Raw genomic sequence first — 21,378 nt, forward strand, 5'->3', positions numbered from 1 at the left:
GTCGGCATTGTGCGTTTTCTATTAAATCCCGACGCTATTTCTGTGTTTCATCGTCAATGTGCTGGTCCAAGGGATACAGTTAATCTGCAGTAGTGCATCGGAATCTAATACTGATGGCCCAGGAAACGCTCCAAGCAAACCACAAACAATGAGAAGATTTACTCTTCATGTACTTAAGTCAAAATTGTGCCTTTTGTATTAAATCCCGACGCTATTTCTGTGTTTCATCGGCAATTTGAGGGTCCATTGGATAGAGTAAAGCTGCAGTAGTGCATCGGAATCTAGTACTGATCTCCCTGGTAAAGCTCAAAGCAAACCAGTAACATCGATAAAATTTACTCTTCTTGTCCTTAAGTCGGCATTGTGCCTTTTGTATTAAATTCCGACGCAATTTCTGTGTTTCATCGTCAATGTGAAGGTCCTAGGAATAGAGTTATTCTGCAGTAGTGCATCGTAATCTATTACTGATCTCCCAGGAAACGCTCAAAACAAACCACAAACAATGAGAAGAATTACTCTTCTTGTACTTAAGTCGGCATTGCGCCTTTTGTATTAAATCCCGACGCAATTTCTGTGTTACATTGTCAATGTGAAGGTCTACGGGATAGAGTAAAGCTGCAGTAGTGCATCGGCATCTAGTACTGATCTCCCAGGACACACACAAAGCAACCACAAACAATGAGAAGATTTACTGTTCTTGTACATTAGTCAGCATTGTGACTTTTGTATTAAATGTCGACGCACATTCTGTGTTTCATCGTCAATGTGCTGGTCCAAGCGATAGAGTTAATCTGCAGTAGTGCATCGGAATCTGATACTGACCTCCCAGGAAACGCTCACAGCAAACCACAAACAGTGAGGAGATTTACAATTGTTGTACTTAAGTCGGCATTGTGCCTTTAGCATTGAATCCAGACGCTTTTTCTGTGTTTCATTGTCAATTTGAAGGTCCAAGTGTCAGAGTAAAACTGCAGTACTGCATCGGAAGCTAATACTAATCTCCCATATAAACGCTCAAAGCAAACCACAACAATGAGAAGACTTACTCATCTTGTACTTAAGTCGGCATTGTGCCTTTTGTCTTCAATCCAGACGCAATTTCTGTGTTTCATCGTCAATGTGAAGGTCCAAGGGATAGAGTAAAGCAGTAGTAGTTCATCGGAATCTAATACTTATCTCCCAGGAAACGCACAAACCAAACCTCAATCACTCAGAAGATTTACTCTTCTTGTACTTAAGTAGGCATTGCGCATTTTGTATTAGATCCCGACGGAATATCTGTGTATCATAGTCAATTTGATGGTCCAAGGGATAGAGTAAAGCTGCAGTAGTGCATCGGAATCTAATACTGATCCCACAGGAAACGCTCAAAGCAAACCAGGAAGAATGAGAAGATTTACTCTTCTTGTACTTAAGTCGGCGCTGTCCCTTTTGTATTAAATCCCGACGCAATATCTGTGTTTCATCGTTAATTTGAAGGTGCAATGGATAGAGTAAAGCCGCAGTAGTGCTTCCGAATCTAATACTGATCCCACAGGAAATTCTCATACCAAACCAGAAAGAATGAGAAGATTTACTCTACTTGTACTTAAGTCGGCATTGTGCCTTTTGTATTAAATGCCGACGCAATTTCTGTGTTTCATCTTCAATGTGCAGGTCCAAGCGATAGAGTTAATCTGCAGTAGTGCATCGGAATCTAATACTGATCTCCCAGGAATCAATCAAAGCAAACCACAAACAATGAGAAGATTTACTCATCTTGTACTTAAGTCGTCATTGTGCCTTTTGTATTAAATCCAGGCGCAATTTCTGTGTTTCATCGTCAATGTGAAGGTCTAAGGAGGAGAGTAAAGCTGCAGTAGTTCATCGGAATCTAAATCTTATCTCCCAGGAAACGCACTAACCAAACCTTAATCAATCAGACGATTTACTCTTCTTGTACTTAAGTAGGCATTGCGCCTTTTGTATTAGATCCCGACGGAATATCTGTGTTTCATAGTCAATTTGATGGTCCAAGGGATAGAGTAAAGCTGCAGTAGTACATCGGAATCTAATACTGATCATACAGGAAACGCTCAAAGCCAACCATAAAGAATGAGAACATTTACTCTTCTTGTACTTATGTCGGCATTGCGCCTTTTGTATTAAATCCCGACGCAATTTCTGTGTTTCATAGTCAATGTGAAGGTCTAAGGGATAGAGTAAAGCTGCAGTAGTGCATCGGAATCTAATACTGATCTCCCAGGAAACGCTCAAAGCAAACCACAAACAGTGAGAAGATTTACACTTCTTGTACTTAAGCCGGCATTGTGCTTTTTGTATTAAATCCAGACGCTATTTCTGTGTTTCATCGTCAATGTGAAAGTCCAAGGGATAGAGTAAAGCTGCAGTAGTTCATCGGAATAAATACTTATCTCCCAGGAAACGTTTAAACTAAACCACAAACAATGAGAAGATTTACTCTTCTTGTACTTAAATCGGCATTGCGCCTTTTGTATTAAATTCCGATGCAATTTCTGTGTTTCATAGTCAATGTGAAGGTCCAAGGGATAGAGGAAAGCAGCAGTAGTGCATCGGAATCAAATACTGATCCCACTGGAAACGCTCAAAGCAAACCAAATCAATGAGATGGTTAACTCTTCTTGTACTTAAGTCGGCATTGTCCCTTTTGTATTATATCCCGACGCAATTTCTGTGTTTCATCGTCAATTTGACGGTCCAATGGATTGAGTAAAGCTGCAGTAGTTCATCGGAATCTAATACTGATGGCCCAGGACACGCTCTAATCTAACCACAAACAATGAGATCATTTACTCTTCTTGTACTTAAGTCAAAATTGTGCCGTTTGTATTAAATCCCGACGCTATTTCTGTGTTTCAACGTCAATATGAAGGTCCAATGGATAGAGTAAAGCTGAAGTAGTGCATCGGAATCTAACACTGATCTCCCAGGAAAAGCTCAAAGCAAACCACAAACAAAGAGAAGATTTACTCATCTTGTACTTAAGTCGGCATTGTGCCTTTTGTATTAAACAAACGCTATTTCTGTGTTTCTTTGTCAATTTGAAAATCCAATGGATTGAGTCAATCTGCAGTAGCGCATCGGAATCTAATACTTATCTCCCAGGAAACGCTCAAACCAAACCACAAACAATGTGAAGATTTACTTTTCTTGTACTTAAGTCAGCATTGTGCATTTCGTATTAAATCCCGTCGCAATATCTGTGTTTCATCGTCAATTTGAAGGCCCAATGGATAGAGTAAAGCTCCAATAGTACATCGGAATATTAAACTGACCTCCCAGGATTCGCACAAAGCAAATCAGAAACAATGAGAAGATTTACTCTTCTTGAACATGAGTCGGCATTGTGCCCTTTGTATTAAATCCCGGCGCAATATCTGTGTTTCATCGTCAATGTGCAGGTCCAAGCGATAGAGTTAATCTGCAGTAGTGCATCGGAATCTAATACTGAACTACCAGGAAACACTCAAATCAATCCACAAACAATGAGAAGTTTTACTTTTCCTGTACTTAAGTCGGCATTGTGCATTTCGTATTAAATCCCGACGCAATTTCTGTGTTTCATCGTCAATTTAAAGGTCCAATGGATAGAGTAAAGCTGCAGTAGTGCATCGGAATCTAATACTGATCTCCCAGGAAACGCACATAGCAAACCGCAAACAATGAGAAGATTTACTCTTCATGTACTTAAGCCAGCATTGTTCATTTTATATTAAATCCAGACGGTTTTTCTGTGATTCATCGTCAATGTGAAGGTCCAAGGGATAGAGTAAAGCAGCAGTAGTTCATCGGAATCTAATACTTATCTCCCAGGAAACGCACAAACCAAATCTCAATGAATCAGAAGATTTACTCCTCTTGTACTTAAGTAGGCATTGCGCCTTTTGTATTAAATCCCGACGGAATATCTGTGTTTCGTAGTCAATTTAATGGTCCAAGGGATAGAATAAAGCAGCAGTAGTGCATCGGAATCTAATACTGATCCCACAGGAAACGCTCAAAGCAAACCAGAAAGAATGAGAAGATTTACTCTTCTTGTACTTAAGTCGGCACTGTCCCTTTTGTATTAAATCCCGACGCAATATCTGTGTTTCATCGTCAATTTGAAGGTGCAATGGATAGAGTAAAGCTGCAGTAGTGCATCGGAATCTAATACTGATCTCCCAGGAAACGGTCAAAGCAAACCACAAACAATGAGAAAATAGACTGTTCTTGTACTTAAGTTGGCATTGTGCCTTTTGTATTAAATGCCGACGCAATTTCTGTGTTTCATCTTCAATGTGCAGGCCCAAGCGATAGACTTAATCTGCAGTAGTGCATCGGAATCTAATACTGATCTCCCAGGAAACGATCAAAGCAAACCACAAACAATGAAAAGATTTACTCATCTTGTACTTAAGTCGTCATTGTGCCTATTGTATTAAATCCAGGCGCAATTTCAGTGTTTCATCGTCAATGTGAAGGTCAAAGGGATAGAGTAAAGCTGCAGTAGTGCATCGGAATCTAATACTGATCTAACAGGACTCGCTCAAAGCAACCACAGACAATGAGAAGATTTACTGTACTTGTACATTAGTCGGCATTGTGCCTTTTGTATTAAATGTCGAAGCAATTTCTGTGTTTCGTCGTCAATGTGCAGGTCCAAGCGATATAGTTAATCTGCAGTAGTGCATCGGAAACTCATACTGATCTCCATGGAAACGCTCAAAGCAAACCACAAACAATGAGAAGATTTACTCTTCATGTACTTAAGCCAGCATTGTGCCTTTTATATTAAATCAAACCCTATTTCTGTGTTTCATCGTCAATGTGAAGGTCAAAGGGATAGAGTGAAGCTGCAGTAGTGCATCCGAATCTAATACTGATGGCCCAGGAAACGCTGAAAACAAATCACAAACAATGAGAAGATTAAATGATCTTGTACCTAAGTCGGCATTGTGCCTTTTGTATTAACTTCCGACGCAATTTCTGTGTTTCATCGTCAATGTGAAGGTCTTAGGTATAGAAAAACGCTGCAGCAGTGCATCGGAATCCAATACTGATCTCCCAGGAAACGCTCAAAGCAAACCAGTAACATTGATAAGATTTACTCTTCTTGTACTTAAGTCGGCATAGTGCCATTTGTATTAAATCCGACGTAATTTCTGAGTTTGATCGTCAATGTGAAGGTCCAAGGAATACAGTAAAGCTGCAGTAGTGGATCGGAAACTAATACTGATCTCCCAGGAAACGCTCAAATCTAACCAAAAACAGTGAGATGTTTTACTCTTCTTGTACATAAGTCGGCATTGTGCCTTTTGTGTTAAATCCCGACGCTATTTCTGTGTTTCATCGTTAATGTGCAGGTACAAGGGATAGAGTAAAGCTGCAGTAGTGCATCAGATTCTAATATAGATCTCCCAGGAAACGCTCAAAGCAAATCACAAACAATGAGAAGATTAACTCTTCTAGTACTTAAGTCGGCATTGTGGCTTTTGTATTAAATCCAGACGCAATTTCTGTGTTTCATCGTCAATGTGAAGGTCTAAGGGATAGAGTAAAGCTGCAGTAGTGCAACGGAAACTAATACTGATCTCACAGGATACGCTCAAAGCAAACCAGCAACAATGAGAAGATTTGCTTTTCTTGTAGTTAAGTCGACATTGTGCCTTTCGTATTAAATCCCGACGCATTTTCCGTGTTTCATCGTGAATCTGAAGGTTCTAGGGATAGAGTAAAGCTAAAGTAGTGCATCGGAATCTAATACTGGTCTCCCAGGAAACGCTCTAACTATACAACAAACAATTAGAAGATTTACTGTTCTTGTACTTAAGTCGGCATTGTGCCTTTTGTATTAAATCCCGCCGCAATTTCTGTGTTTCATCGTCAATGTGCAGGTCCAAGCGATTGAGTTAATCTGCAGTAATGCATCGTAATCTAATACAGATCTCGCAGGAAACGCTCAAAGCAAACCACAAACAATGAGAGGACTTACTCATCTTCTACTTAAGTCGGCATGGTGCCTTTTGTCTTAAATCCAGACGCAATTTCTGTGTTTCATCGTCAATGTGAAGGTCCAACGGATAGAATAAAGCTGCAGTAGTGCTTCGGAATGTAAGACTGATCCCACAAGAAACGCTCAAAGGAAACCACAAACAATGAGAAGATTTACTCTTCTTGTACCTAAATCGGCATTGTGCCTTTTGTATTAATCCAGACGCAATATCTTTGTTTCATAGTCTATGTGAAGGTCCAAGGGATAGAGTAAAGCTGCAGTAGTGCTTCGGAATCTAAGACTGATCCCACAAGAAACGCTCAAAACAAACCAGAAACAAGGAGAAGATTTACTCTTCTTGCACTTAAGTCGGCATTGTCCCTTTTGTATTAAAGCCCGACGCAGTTTCGGTGTTTCATCGGCAATTTGATGGTCCAATGGATAGATTAAAGCTGCAGTAGTGCATCAGAATCTAATACTGATCTTGCAGGAAACGCTCAAAGCAAACCAGAAACAATATTTACTCCTCATGTACTTAAGTCGTCATTGTGCCTTTTGTACTTAATCCTGACGCTATTTCTGTGTTTCATCGTCAATTCGAAGGTCCAAGAGATAGGGTGAAGCTGCAGTAGATAATCGGAATCTAATACTGACCTCCCAGGAAACACTCAAACCAAACCACAAACAATGAGAAGATTTACTCTTCTTGTACTTATGTCGTCATTGCGCCTTTCCTATTAACTCCCGACGCAATTTCTGTGTTTCATAGTCAATGTGAGGGTCCAAAGTATAAAGTAAAGCTGCAGTACTGCATCGGAATCTAATACTGATCTCCCAGGAAACGTTCAAAGCAAACCACAAACAATGAGAAGATTGACTGTTCTTGTACATAAGCCGGCATTTTGCCTTTTGTATTAAATCCCGACGCAATTTCTGTGTTTCTTCGTCAGTGTGCAGGTCCAAGCGATAGAATTAATCTGCAGTAGTGCATCGGAATCTAATACTGATCTCCCAGGAAACGCTCAATGCAAACCACAAACAGTGAGAAGATTTACACTTCTTGTACTTAAGTTGGCATTGTGCCTTTTGTATTAAATCCAGACACTTTTTCTGTGTGTCATTGTCAATTTGAAGGTCCAAGTGTCAGAGTAAAGCTGCAGTACTGCATCGGAATCTAATACTGATATCCCAATGAACGCTCAAAGCCAACCACAAACAATGAGAAGACTTACTCATCTTGTACTTAAGTCGGCATTGTGCATTTTGTCTTAAATCCAGACGCATTTTCTGTGTTTCATCGTTAATTTGAAGGTCCAATGGATATAGTAAAGCTGCAGTAGTGCATCGGAATCTTAAACTGACCTCCTAGGAAACGCTCAAAGCAAACCACAAACAAAGAGGAGATTTACTCTTCTTGTACTTAAATCGGCATTGTGCATTTCCTATTAAATCCAGACGCAATTTCTGTGTTTCATCGTCAATGGAAAGGTCCAAGGGATAGAGTAAAGCTGCAGTAGTACATCGGAATCTAATACAGATCTCGCAAGAAACGCTCAAAGCAAACCACAAACAATGAGAAGATTTACTCTTCTTGTACTTAAGTCGGCATTGCGCCTTTTGTATTAAGTCCCGATGCAATTTCTGTGTTTCATAGTCAATCTGAAGGTCCAAGGGATAGAGTAACGCTGCAGTAGTGCTTCGGAATCTAAGACTGATCCCACAAGAAACGCTCAAAACTAACCAGAAACAATGAGAAGATTTGCTCTTCTTGTACTTAAGTCGGCATTGTTCCTTTTGTATTAAATCCAGACGCTTTTTATGTGTGTCATTGTCAATTTGTAGGTCCAAGTGTCAGAGTAAAACTGCAGTACTGCGTCGGAATCTAATACTGATATCCCAATAAACGCTCAAAGGCAACCACAAACAATGAGAGGACTTACTCATCTTCTACTTAAGTCGGCATTGTGCCTTTTGTCTTAAATCCAGACGCATTTTCTGTGTTTCATCGTCAATGTGAAGGTCAAAGGAATACAGTAAAGCTGCAGTAGTGGATCGGAAACTAATACTGATCTCCCAGGAAACGCTCAAATCTAAGCACAAACAGTGAGAAGTTTTACTCTTCTTGTACATAAGTCGGCATTGTGCCTTTTGTATTAAATCCCGACGCTATTTCTGTGTTTCATCGTGAATGTGCAGGTCCAAGGGATAGAGTATAGCTGCAGTAGCTCATCGGAATCTAATACTTATCTCCCAGGAAACCCTCATACCAAACAACAAACAATGAGAAGATTTACTCCTCCTATACTTAAGTCGGCATAGCGCCTTTTGTATTATATTCCGACGCAATTTCTGTTTCATAGTCAATGTGAGGGTCCAAGGGATAGAGTAAAGCAGCAGTAGTGCATCGGACTCTAATACTGATCCCAACGGAAACGCTCAAAACAAACCAGAAACAATGAGAAGATTTACTCTTCTTGCACTTATGTCGGCATTATCCCTTTTGTATTAAAGCCCGACGCTGTTTCTGTGTTTCATCGTCAATTTGGAGGTCCAATGGATAGATGAAAGCTGCAGTAGTGCATCAGAATCTAATACTGATCTTGCAGGAAACGCTCAAAGCAACCCAGAAACAATGAGATGATTTACTCCCCATGTACTTAAGTCGTCATTGTGCCTTTTGTATTTAATCCTTACGCTATTTCTGGGTTTCATCGTCAATTCGAAGGTCCAAGAGATAGGGTAAAGCTGCAGCAGATAATCGGAATCCAATACTGACCTCCCAGGAAACGCTCAAAGCAAACCATAAACGTTGAGAAGATTTACGCTTCCTGTACTTAAGTCGGCTTTGTCCCTTTTGTATTAAATCCTGACGCAATTTCTGTGTTTCATCGTCAATGTGTAGATCCAAGGGATAGAGTGAAGCTGCAGTAGTGCATCGAAATTTAATACAGATCTCGCAGGAAACGCTCAAAGCAAACCACAAACAATGAGAAGGTTTCCTTACTTGTACCTAGGACGGCATTGTGCCTTTTGTATTAAATCCCGAGGCAATTTCTGTGTTTCATCGTCAATGTGCTGGTCCAAGCGATACAGTTAATCTGCAGTAGTGCTTCGGAATCTAATACTGCTCGCCCAGGTAACGCCCAAAGCAAACCTCAAACAATGGGAAGATTTACTCTTCTTGTACTTAATTCAAAATTGTGCCTTTTGTATTAAATCCCGACGCCATTACTTCGTTCATCGTCAATTTGAGGGTCCAGTGGATAGAGTAAAGCTGCTGGAGTGCATCGGAATCTAAAACTGATCCTCCAGGAAACGCTCAAAGCAAACCAGTAACACTGATAAGATTTACTCTTCTTGTACTTATGTCGGCATTGTGCCTTTTGTACCAAATTCCGACGCACTTTCTGTGTTTCATCGTCAATGTGAAGGTCCAAGGGCTAGAGTAAAGCTGCAGTAGTGCATCGGAATCTAATACTGATCTCCCAGGAAACGCTCAAAGCAAACCACAAACAATGAGAAGATTAACTCTTCTTGTACCTTATCGGCATTGTGCCTTTTGTATTAAATCCAGCGCAATATCTGTGTTTCATCGTCAATGTGAATGTCCAAGGGATAGAGTAAAGCTGCAGTAGTGCTTCGGAATCTAAGACTGATCCCACAAGAAACGCTCAAAACTAACCAGAAACAATGAGAAGATTTACTCTTCTTGTACCTAAGTCGGCATTGTGCCTTTTCTATTAAATCCCGACGCAATGTCTGTGTTTCATCGTCAATGTGAAGGTCCAAGGGATAGGGTAAAGCTGCAGTAGTAAACCGGAATCTAGTACAGATCTCGCAGGAAACGCTCAAAGCATACCACAAACAATAAGAAGATTTACTCTTCTTGTGATAAATCGGCATTGTGCCGTTTGTATTAAATCCCGAGGCAATATCTGTTTTTCATCGTCAATGTGCTGGTCCAAGAAATAGAAATCTGCAGTAGTGCACCGGAAACTAATACTAATCTCCCAATAGACGCTCAAAGCAAAACACAAACAATGAGAAGATATACTCTTCTTGTACTTATGTCAAGATTGTGCCTTTTGTATTAAATCCCGACGCCATTTCTGTGTCTCATCGTCAATTTGAAGGTCCATTGGATGGAGTAAAGCTGCAGTAGTGCATCGGAATCTAATACTCATCTCCCAGGAAACGCTCAAAGCAAACCAGAAACATTGAGAAGATTAAACCTTCTTGTACTAAAGTCAACATTGTGCCATTTGTATTAAATCCCGACCAAATTTCTGTGTTTCTTCGTCAATGTGAAGGTCTTAGGGATAGAGTAAAGCTGAAGTAGTGCATCGGAATCTAATACTGATCTCCGAGGAAACGCCCAAAGCAAACCACAAACAATGAGAAGATTTACTGTTCATGTACATAAGTCGGCATTGTGCCCTTTGTATTACATCCCGTCGCAATTTCTGTGTTTCACCGTCAAAGTGCAGGTCAAGGCGATAGAGTTAAGCTCCAGTAGTGCTTCGGAAACTCATACTGATCTCCCAGGAATCGCTCAAAGCAAACCACAAACAATGAGAAGATATACTCTTCTTGTAATTAATTCGGCATTGTGTTTTTTGTATTAAATCCAGACGCAATTTCTGTGGTTCATCGTAAATGTGAGGGTCCAAGGGGTAGAGTAAAGCTGCAGTAGTGCATCGGAAACTACTACTGATCTCCCAGGAAACGCTCAAAGCAAACCAGAAACAATGAGAAGATTTACTCTTCTTGTTCTTAAATCGTCATTCTGATTTTTGGATTAAATCCTGACGCTATTTCTGTGTTTCATCGTCAATGTGAATGTCCAATGGATAGAGTACAGCTGCAGTAGTGCATCGGAATCTAATACTGATCTCCCAGGAAACGCTCAAAGCAAACAAGTAACATTGATAAGATATACTCTTCTTGTACTAAAGTCAACATTGTGCCATTTGAATTAAATCCCGACGCAATTTCTGTGTTTCTTCGTCAGTGAGAAGGTCCTAGGGATAGAGTAAAGCTGCAGTAGTGCATCGGAATCTAATACTGATCCCCGAGGAAACGATCAAAGCAAATCACAAACAAAGAGAAGATTTACTGTTCATGTACTTAAGTCGGCATTGTGCCCTTTGTATTACATCCTGACGCAATTTCTGTGTTTCATCGTCAAAGTGCAGGTCCAGGCGATTGAGTTAATCTGCAGTAGTGCATCAAAAATCTAATACTGATCCCCTAGGAAACAATCAAAACAAACCATAAACAATGAGAAGGTTTACTCATCTTGTACTTAAGACGGCATTGCGCCTTTTGTATTAAATCCCGACGCTATTTCTGTGTTTCATTGTCAATTTGAAGGTCCAAGTGTCAGATTAAAGCTGGAGTTGTGCATCGGAATCTAATACTGATCTCCCAGGAAACGCTCAAAGCAAACCACAAACAATTAGAAGACTTACTCTTCTTGTACTTAAGTCGGCATTGTGCCTTTTGTATTAAATCCAGACGCAATATCTGTGTTTCATCGTAAATGTGAGGGTCCAAGGGAAAGAGTAAAGCTGCAGTAGTGCATCGGAAACTAATACTGATCTCCCAGGAGACGCTCAAATCAAACCACAAAAATTGAGAAATTTTACTCTTCCTTCAATTAAGTCGGCATTGTGTATTTTGTTTTAAATCCCGACGGAATATCTGTGTTTCATCGTCAATGTGAAGGCTCAAGGGATACAGTAAAGCTGCAGTAGTTCATCGGAATCTAGTACTTATCTCCAAGGAAACGCTCAAAGCAAACCATAAACAATGAGAAGGTTTACTCAATTTGTACTTAAGTCGGCATTGCGCCTTTTGCATTAAATCCCGACGCAATTTCTGAGTTTCATACTCAATGTGTAGGTCCAAGGGATAGAGTAAAGCTGCAGTAGTGCATCGGAATCTAATACTGATCCCACAGGAAACGCTCAATGCAAACCACAAACAATGAGAAGATTTCCTCTCCTTCAACTAAAGTCGGCATTGTGCCTGTTGTATTAAATCCAGAGGCAATTTCTGTGCTTCATCGTTAAAGTGCTGGTCCAAGGGATAGATTTAATCTGCAGTGGTGCATCGGAATCTAATACTAATCTCCCAGGGAACGCTCAAAGCTAACCACAAACAATAAGAAGATTTACGCTTCTTGTCCTTAAGACAAAATTGTGCCTTTTGTATTAAATCCCGACGCTATTTCTGTGTTTCATCGGCCATTTGAGGGTCCAATGGATAGAGTAAAGCTGCAGTAGTGCAACGCAATCTGATACTGATCTCCCAGGAGACGCGCAAGCAAACCAGCAACATTGATAAGATTTACTCTTCTTGTACTTAAGTCGGCATTGTGCCTTTTGTATTAAATCCCGACGCTATTTATGTGTTTCATCGTCAATCCGATGGTCCTAGGGATAGAGTAAGGCTGCAGTAGTACATCGGAATCTAATACTGATCTCCCAGGAAACGCCCAAAGCAAACGACAAACAGTGAGAAAATTTACTGTTCTTGTATGTAAGTCGTCATTATGCCTTTTGTATTAAATCCCGCCGCAATTTCTGTGTTTCATCGTCAATTTGCTGGTCCAAGCGATAGAGTTAATCTGCAGTAGTGCATCGGAAACTGATACTTATCTCCCAGGAAACGCTCAAAGCAAACCACAAACAATGAGAGGATTTACTCTTCTTGTACTTACGTCGGCATTGTGCCTTTTGTATTAAATCCAGACACAATTTTTGTGTTTCATTATCAATGTGAAGGTCCAAGGTTTATAGTAAAGCTGCAGTAGTGCATCTGAAACCAATACTGATCTCACATATAACGCTCAAATCAAACCACAAACAATGAGATGTTTTACTCTTCTTGTACTTAAGTCGGCATTGTGCCTTTTCTATTAAATCCCGACGCAATTTCTGTGTTTCATTGTCAATTTGAAGGTCCAATGGATATAGTAAAGCTGCAGTAGTGCACCGGAATCTTAAACTGACCTCCCAGGACACTCTCAAAGCAAACCACAAACGAAGAGAAGATGTACTCTTCTTATACTTAATTCGGCATTGTGCCTTTTCTATTAATTCCCGATGCAATATCTGTGTTTCATCGTCAATGGAAAGGTCCAAGGGATAGAGTAAAGCTACAGTAGTACATGGGAATCTAATACAGATCTCGCAGGAAACGCTCAAAGCAAACCACAAACAATGAGAAGGTTTACTCTTCTTGCACTTAAGTCGGCATTGCGCCTTTTGTATTAAGTCGCGATGCAATTTCTGTGTTTCAAAGTCAATCTGAAGGTCCAAGGGATAGAGTAAAGCCGCAGTAGTGCTTCGGAATCTAAGACTGATCCCACAAGAAACGCTCAAAACAAACCAGAAACAATGGGAAGATTTACTCTTCTTGTACTTAAGTCGGCATTGTGCTTTTCTATTAAATCCCGACGCAATTTCTGTGTTTCTTCGTCAGTGAGAAGGTCCTAGGGATAGAGTAAAGCTGCAGTAGTGCATCGGAATCTAATACTGATCCCCGAGGAAACGCTCAAAGCAAATCACAAACAAAGAGAAGATTTACTGTTCATGTACTTAAGTCGGCATTGTGCCCTTTGTATTACATCCTGACGCAATTTCTGTGTTTCATCGTCAAAGTGCAGGTCCAGGCGATTGAGTTAATCTGCAGTAGTGCATCAAATATCTAATACTGATCCCCTAGGAAACGCTCAAAACAAACCATAAACAATGAGAAGGTTTACTCATCTTGTACTTAAGACGGCATTGCGCCTTTTGTATTAAATCCCGACGCTATTTCTGTGTTTCATTGTCAATTTGAAGGTCCAAGTGTCAGATTAAAGCTGGAGTTGTGCATCGGAATCTAATACTGATCTCCCAGGAAACGCTCAAAGCAAACCACAAACAATGAGAAGACTTACTCTTCTTGTACTTAAGTCGGCATTGTGCCTTTTGTATTAAATCCAGACGCAATATCTGTGTTTCATCTTAAATGTGAGGGTCCAAGGGAAAGAGTAAAGCTGCAGTAGTGCATCGGAAACTAATACTGATCTCCCAGGAGACGCTCAAATCAAACCACAAAAATTGAGAAATTTTACTCTTCCTTCAATTAAGTCGGCATTGTGTATTTTGTTTTAAATCCTGACGGAATATCTGTGTTTCATCGTCAATGTGAAGGCTCAAGGGATACAGTAAAGCTGCAGTAGTTCATCGGAATCTAGTACTTATCTCCAAGGAAACGCTCAAAGCAAACCATAAACAATGAGAGTGTTTACTCAATTTGTACTTAAGTCGGCATTGCGCCTTTTGTATTAAATCCCGACGCAATTTCTGAGTTTCATACTCAATGTGTAGGTCCAAGGGATAGAGTAAAGCAGCAGTAGTGCATCGGAATCTAATACTGATCCCACAGGAAACGCTCAATGCAAACCACAAACAATGAGAAGATTTCCTCTCCTTCAACTAAAGTCGGCATTGTGACTGTTGTATTAAATCCAGAGGCAATTTCTGTGCTTCATCGTTAAAGTGCTGGTCCAAGGGATAGATTTAATCTGCTGTGGTGCATCGGAATTTAATACTAATCTCCCAGGGAACGCTCAAAGCTAACCACAAACAATAAGAAGATTTTCGCTTCTTGTACTTAAGACAAAATTGTGCCTTTTGTATTAAATCCCGACGCTATTTCTGTGTTTCATCGTCCATTTGAGGGTCCAATGGATAGAGTAAAGCTGCAGTAGTGCAACGCAATCTGATACTGATCTCCCAGGAGACGCGCAAGCAAACCAGCAACATTGATAAGATTTACTCTTCTTGTACCTAAGTCGGCATTGTGCCTTTTGTATTAAATCCCGACGCTATTTCTGTGTTTCATCGTCAATCCGATGGTCCTAGGGATAGAGTAAGGCTGCAGTAGTACATCGGAATCTAATACTGATCTCCCCTGGAAACGCCCAAAGCAAACGACAAACAGTGAGAAAATTTACTGTTCTTGTATGTAAGTCGTCATTGTGCCTTTTGTATTAAATCCCGACGCAATTTCTGTGTTTCATCGTCAATTTGCAGGTCCAAGCGATAGAGTTAATCTGCAGTAGTGCATCGGAATCTGATACTTATCTCCCAGGAAACGCTCAAAGCAAACCACAAACAATGAGAGGATTTACTCTTCTTGTACTTACGTCGGCATTGTGCCTTTTGTATTAAATCCAGACACAATTTCTGTGTTTCATTATCAATGTGAAGGTCCAAGGTTTAGAGTAAAGCTGCAGTAGTGCATCTGAAACCAATACTGATCTCCCAGGAAACGCTCAAATCAAACCACAAACAATGAGAAGGTTTACTCTTCTTGCACTTAAGTCGGCATTGCGCCTTTTGTATTAAGTCGCGATGCAATTTCTGTGTTTCATAGTCAATCTGAAGGTCCAAGGGATAGAGTAAAGCCGCAGTAGTGCTTCGGAATCTAAGACTGGTCCCACAAGAAACGCTCAAAGCAAACCAGAAACCATGGGAAGATTTACTCTTCTTGTACTTAAGTCGGCATTGTGCTTTTCTATTAAATCCCGACGCAATGTCTGTGTTTCATCGTCAATGGGAAGGTCCAAGGGATAGAGTCAAGCTGCAGTAGTACATCGGAATCTAATACAGATCTCGCAAGAAACGCTCAAAGCAAACCACAAACAATAAGAAGATTTTCACTTCTTGTACTTAAGTCGGCATTGTGCCTTTTGTATTGAATCCAGACGCTTTTTATGTGTGTCATTGTCATTTTGAAGGTCCAAGTGTCAGAGAAAAGCTGAAGTACTGCATCGGAATCTAATACTGATATCCCAATAAACGCTCAAAGCCAACCACAAACAATGACAGGACTTACTCATCTTCTACTTAAGTCGGCATTGTGCCTTTTGTCTTAAATCCAGACGCAATTTCTGAGTTTCATCGTCAATGTGAAGGTCCAAGGAATACAGTAAAGCTGCAGTAGTGGATCGGAAACTAATACTGATCTCCCAGGAAACGCTCAAATCTAACCAAAAACAGTGAGATGTTTTACTCTTCTTGTACATAAGTCGGCATTGTGCCTTTTGTGTTAAATCCCGACGCTATTTCTGTGTTTCATCGTCAATGTGCAGGTACAAGGGATAGAGTAAAGCTGCAGTAGTGCATCGGAATCTAATATAGATCTCCCAGGAAACGCTCAAAGCAAACCACAAACAATGAGAAGATTAACTCTTCTAGTACTTAAGTCGGCATTGTGGCTTTTGTATTAAATCCAGACGCAATTTCTGTGTTTCATCGTCAATGTGAAGGTCCAAGGGATAGAGTAAAGCTGCAGTAGTGCAACGGAAACTAATACTGATCTCACAGGATACGCTCAAAGCAAACCAGCAACAAAGAGAAGATTTGCTTTTCTTGTAGTTAAGTCGACATTGTGCCTTTCGTATTAAATCCCGACGCGTTTTCCGTGTTTCATCGTGAATCTTAAGGTCCTAGGGATAGAGTAAAGCTGAAGTAGTGCATCGGAATCTAATACTGGTCTCCCAGGAAACGCTCTAACTATACAACAAACAGTTAAAAGATTTACTGTTCTTGTACTTAAGTCGGCATTGTGCCTTTTGTATTAAATCCCGCCGCAATTTCTGTGTTTCATCGTCAATGTGCAGGTCCAAGCGATTGAGTTAATCTGCAGTAATGCATCGTAATCTAATGCAGATCTCGCAGGAAACGCTCAAAGCAAACCACAAACAATGAGAGGACTTACTCATCTTCTACTTAAGACGGCATGGTGCCTTTTGTCTTAAATCCAGACGCAATTTCTGTGTTTCATCGTCAATGTGAAGGTCCAACGGATAGAATAAAGCTGCAGTAGTGCTTCGGAATCTAAGACTGATCCGACAAGAAACGCTCAAAGGAAACCACAAACAATGAGAAGATTTACTCTTCTTGTACCTAAATCGGCATTGTGCCTTTTGTATTAATCCAGACGCAATATCTTTGTTTCATCGTCAATGTGAAGGTCCAAGGGATAGAGTAAAGCTGCAGTAGTGCTTCGGAATCTAAGACTGATCCCAAGAGAAACGCTCAAAACAAACCAGAAACAAGGAGAAGATTTACTCTTCTTGTACTTAAGTCGTCATTGTGCCTTTTGTATTAAATCCCGACGCAATGTCTGTGTTTCATCGTCAATGAGTAGGTCCAAGGGATAGGGTAAAGCTGCAGTAATACAACGGAATCTAATACAGATATCGCAAGAAACGCTCAAAGCAAACCACAAACCATAAGAAGATTTTCACTTCTTGTACTTAAGTCGGCATTGTGCCCTTTGTGTTAAATCCAGACGCTTTTAATGTGTGTCATTGTCAATTTGAAGGTCCAAGTGTCAAAGTAAAGCTGCAGTACTGCATCGGAATCTGATACTGATATCCCAATAAACGCTCGAAGCCAACCACAAACAATGAGAGGACTTACTCATCTTCTACTTAAGTAGGCATTGTGCCTTTTGTCTTAAATCCAGACGCAATTTCTGTGGTTCATCGACAATGTGAAGGTCAAAGGAATACAGTAAAGCTGCAGTAGTGGACCGGAAACTAATACTGATATCCCAGGAAACGCTAAAATCTAACCACAAACAGTGAGAAGTTTTACTCTTCTTGTACATAAGTCGGCATTGTGCCTTTTGTATTAAATCCCGACGCTATTTCTGTGTTTCATCGTCAATGTGCAGGTCCAAGGGATAGAGTATAGCTGCAGTAGTTCATCGGAATCTAATACTTATCTCCCAGGAAACCCTCAACCCATACAACAAACAATGAGAAGATTTACTCCTCCTATACTTAAGTCGGCATAGCGCCTTTTGTATTAAATTCCGACGCAATTTATGTTTCATAGTCAATGTGAAGGTCCAAGGGATAGAGTAAAGCTGCAGTAGTGCATCGGAATCAAATACTAATCCCACAGGAAACGCTCAAAACAAACCAGAAACAATGAGAAGATTTACTCTTCTTGCACTTAAGTCGGCATTGTCCCTTTTGTATTAAAGCCCGACGCAGTTTCTGTGTTTCATCGGCAATTTGAAGGTCCAATGGATAGATTAAAGCTGCAGTAGTGCATCAGAATCTAATACTGATCTTGCAGGAAACGCTCAAAGCAAACCAGAAACAATATTTACTCCTCATGTACTTAAGTCGTCATTGTGCCTTTTGTACTTAATCCTGACGCTATTTCTGTGTTTCATCGTCAATTCGAAGGTCCAAGAGATAGGGTGAAGCTGCAGTAGATAATCGGAATCTAATACTGACCTCCCAGGAAACACTCAAACCAAACCACAAACAATGAGAAGATTTACTCTTCTTGTACTTATGTCGTCATTGCGCCTTTCCTATTAACTCCCGACGCAATTTCTGTGTTTCATAGTCAATGTGAGGGTCCAAAGTATAAAGTAAAGCTGCAGTACTGCATCGGAATCTAATACTGATCTCCCAGGAAACGTTCAAAGCAAACCACAAACAATGAGAAGATTGACTGTTCTTGTACATAAGCCGGCATTTTGCCTTTTGTATTAAATCCCGACGCAATTTCTGTGTTTCATCGTCAGTGTGCAGGTCCAAGCGATAGAATTAATCTGCAGTAGTGCATCGGAATCTAATACTGATCTCCCAGGAAACGCTCAATGCAAACCACAAACAGTGAGAAGATTTACACTTCTTGTACTTAAGTTGGCATTGTGCCTTTTGTATTAAATCCAGACACTTTTTCTGTGTGTCATTGTCAATATGAAGGTCCAAGTGTCAGAGTAAAGTTGCAGTACTGCATCGGAATCTAATACTGATATCCCAATGAACGCTCAAAGCCAACCACAAACAATGAGAAGACTTACTCATCTTGTACTTAAGTCGGCATTGTGCATTTTGTCTTAAATCCAGACGCAATTTCTGTGTTTCATCGTTAATTTGAAGGTCCAATGGAAATAGTAAAGCTGCAGTAGTGCATCGGAATCTTAAACTGACCTCCTAGGAAACGCTCAAAGCAAACCACAAACAAAGAGGAGATTTACTCTTCTTGTACTTAAAACGGCATTGTGCCTTTTCTATTAAATCCAGACGCAATTTCTGTGTTTCATCGTCAATGGAAAGGTCCAAGGCATAGAGTAAAGCTGCAGTAGTACATCGGAATCTAATACAGATCTCGCAAGAAACGCTCAAAGCAAACCACAAACAATGAGAGGATTTACTCTTCTTGTACTTAAGTCGGCATTGCGCCTTTTGTATTAAGTCCCGATGCAATTTCTGTGTTTCATAGTCAATCTGAAGGTCCAAGGGATAGAGTAACGCTGCAGTAGTGCTTCGGAATCTAAGACTGATCCCACAAGAAACGCTCAAAACAAACCAGAAACAAGGAGAAGATTTACTCTTCTTGTACTTAAGTCGGCATTGTGCCTTTTGTATTAAATCCAGACGCAATTTCTGTGTTTCATCGTCAATGTGAAGGTCAAAGGAATACAGTAAAGCTGCAGTAGTGGATCGGAAACTAATACTGATCTCCCAGGAAACGCTCAAATCTAACCACAAACAGTGAGAAGTTTTACTCTTCTTGTACATAAGTCGGCATTGTGCCTTTTGTATTAAATCCCGACGCTATTTCTGTGTTTCATCGTCAATGTGCAGGTCCAAGGGATACAGTATAGCTGCAGTAGCTCATCGGAATCTAATACTTATCTCCCAGGAAACCCTCAAACCAAACAACAAACAATGAGAAGATTTACTCCTCCTATACTTAAGTCGGCATGGCGCCTTTTGTATTATATTCCGACGCAATTTCTGTTTCAGAGTCAATGTGAGGGTCCAAGGGATAGAGTAAAGCTGCTGGAGTGCATCGGAATCTAAAACTGATCTCCCAGGAAACGCTCAAAGCAAACCAGTAACACTGATAAGATTTACTCTTCTTGTACTTATGTCGGCATTGTGCCTTTTGTACCAAATTCCGACGCACTTTCTGTGTTTCATCGTCAATGTGAAGGTCCAAGGGCTAGAGTAAAGCTGCAGTAGTGCATCGGAATCTAATACTGATATCCCAGGAAACGCTCAAAGCAAACCACAAACAATGAGAAGATTAACTCTTCTTGTACCTTATCGGCATTGTGCCTTTTGTATTAAATCCAGCGCAATATCTGTGTTTCATCGTCAATGTGAATGTCCAAGGGATAGAGTAAAGCTGCAGTAGTGCTTCGGAATCTAAGACTGATCCCACAAGAAACGCTCAAAACAAACCAGAAACAATGAGAAGATTTACTCTTCTTGTACTTATGTCGGCATTGTGCCTTTTGTACCAAATTCCGACGCACTTTCTGTGTTTCATCGTCAATGTGAAGGTCCAAGGGCTAGAGTAAAGCTGCAGTAGTGCATCGGAATCTAATACTGATATCCCAGGAAACGCTCAAAGCAAACCACAAACAATGAGAAAGTTAACTCTTCTTGTACCTTATCGGCATTGTGCCTTTTCTATTAAATCCCGACGCAATGTCTGTGTTTCATTGTCAATGGGAAGGTCCAAGGGATAGAGTAATGCTGCAGTAGTACATCGGAATCTAGTACAGATCTCGCTGGAAACGCTCAAAGCATACCACAAACAATAAGAAGATTTACTCTTCTTGTGATAAATCGGCATTGTGCCGTTTGTATTAAATCCCGAGGCAATATCTGTTTTTCATCGTCAATGTGCTGGTCCAAGAAATAGAAATCTGCAGTAGTGCACCGGAAACTAATACTAATCTCCCAATAGACGCTCAAAGCAAAACACAAACAATGAGAAGATATACTCTTCTTGTACTTATGTCAAGATTCTGCCTTTTGTATTAAATCCCGACGCTATTTCTGTCTCTCATCGTCAATTTGAAGGTCCATTGGATAGAGTAAAGCTGCAGTAGTGCATCGGAATCTAATACTCATCTCCCAGGAAACGCTCAAAGCAAACCAGAAACATTGAGAAGATTAAACCTTCTTGTACTAAAGTCAACATTGTGCCATTTGTATTAAATCCCGACCGAATTTCTGTGTTTCTTCGTCAATGTGAAGGTCTTAGGGATAGAGTAAAGCTGAAGTAGTGAATCGGAATCTAATACTGATCTCCGAGGAAACGCCCAAAGCAAACCACAAACAAAGAGAAGATTTACTGTTCATGTACTTAAGTCGGCATTGTGCCCTTTGTATTACATCCCGTCGCAATTTCTGTGTTTCATCGTCAAAGTGCAGGTCCAGGCGATAGAGTTAAGCTCCAGTAGTGCTTCGCAAACTCATACTGATCTCCCAGGAATCGCTCAAAGCAAACCACAAACAATGAGAAGATATACTCTTCTTGTAATTAATTCGG

The sequence above is a fragment of the Schistocerca piceifrons genome, chromosome X (genome assembly GCF_021461385.2).
Source record: "Schistocerca piceifrons isolate TAMUIC-IGC-003096 chromosome X, iqSchPice1.1, whole genome shotgun sequence".
Classification (NCBI taxonomy): Eukaryota; Metazoa; Arthropoda; class Insecta; order Orthoptera; family Acrididae; genus Schistocerca; species Schistocerca piceifrons.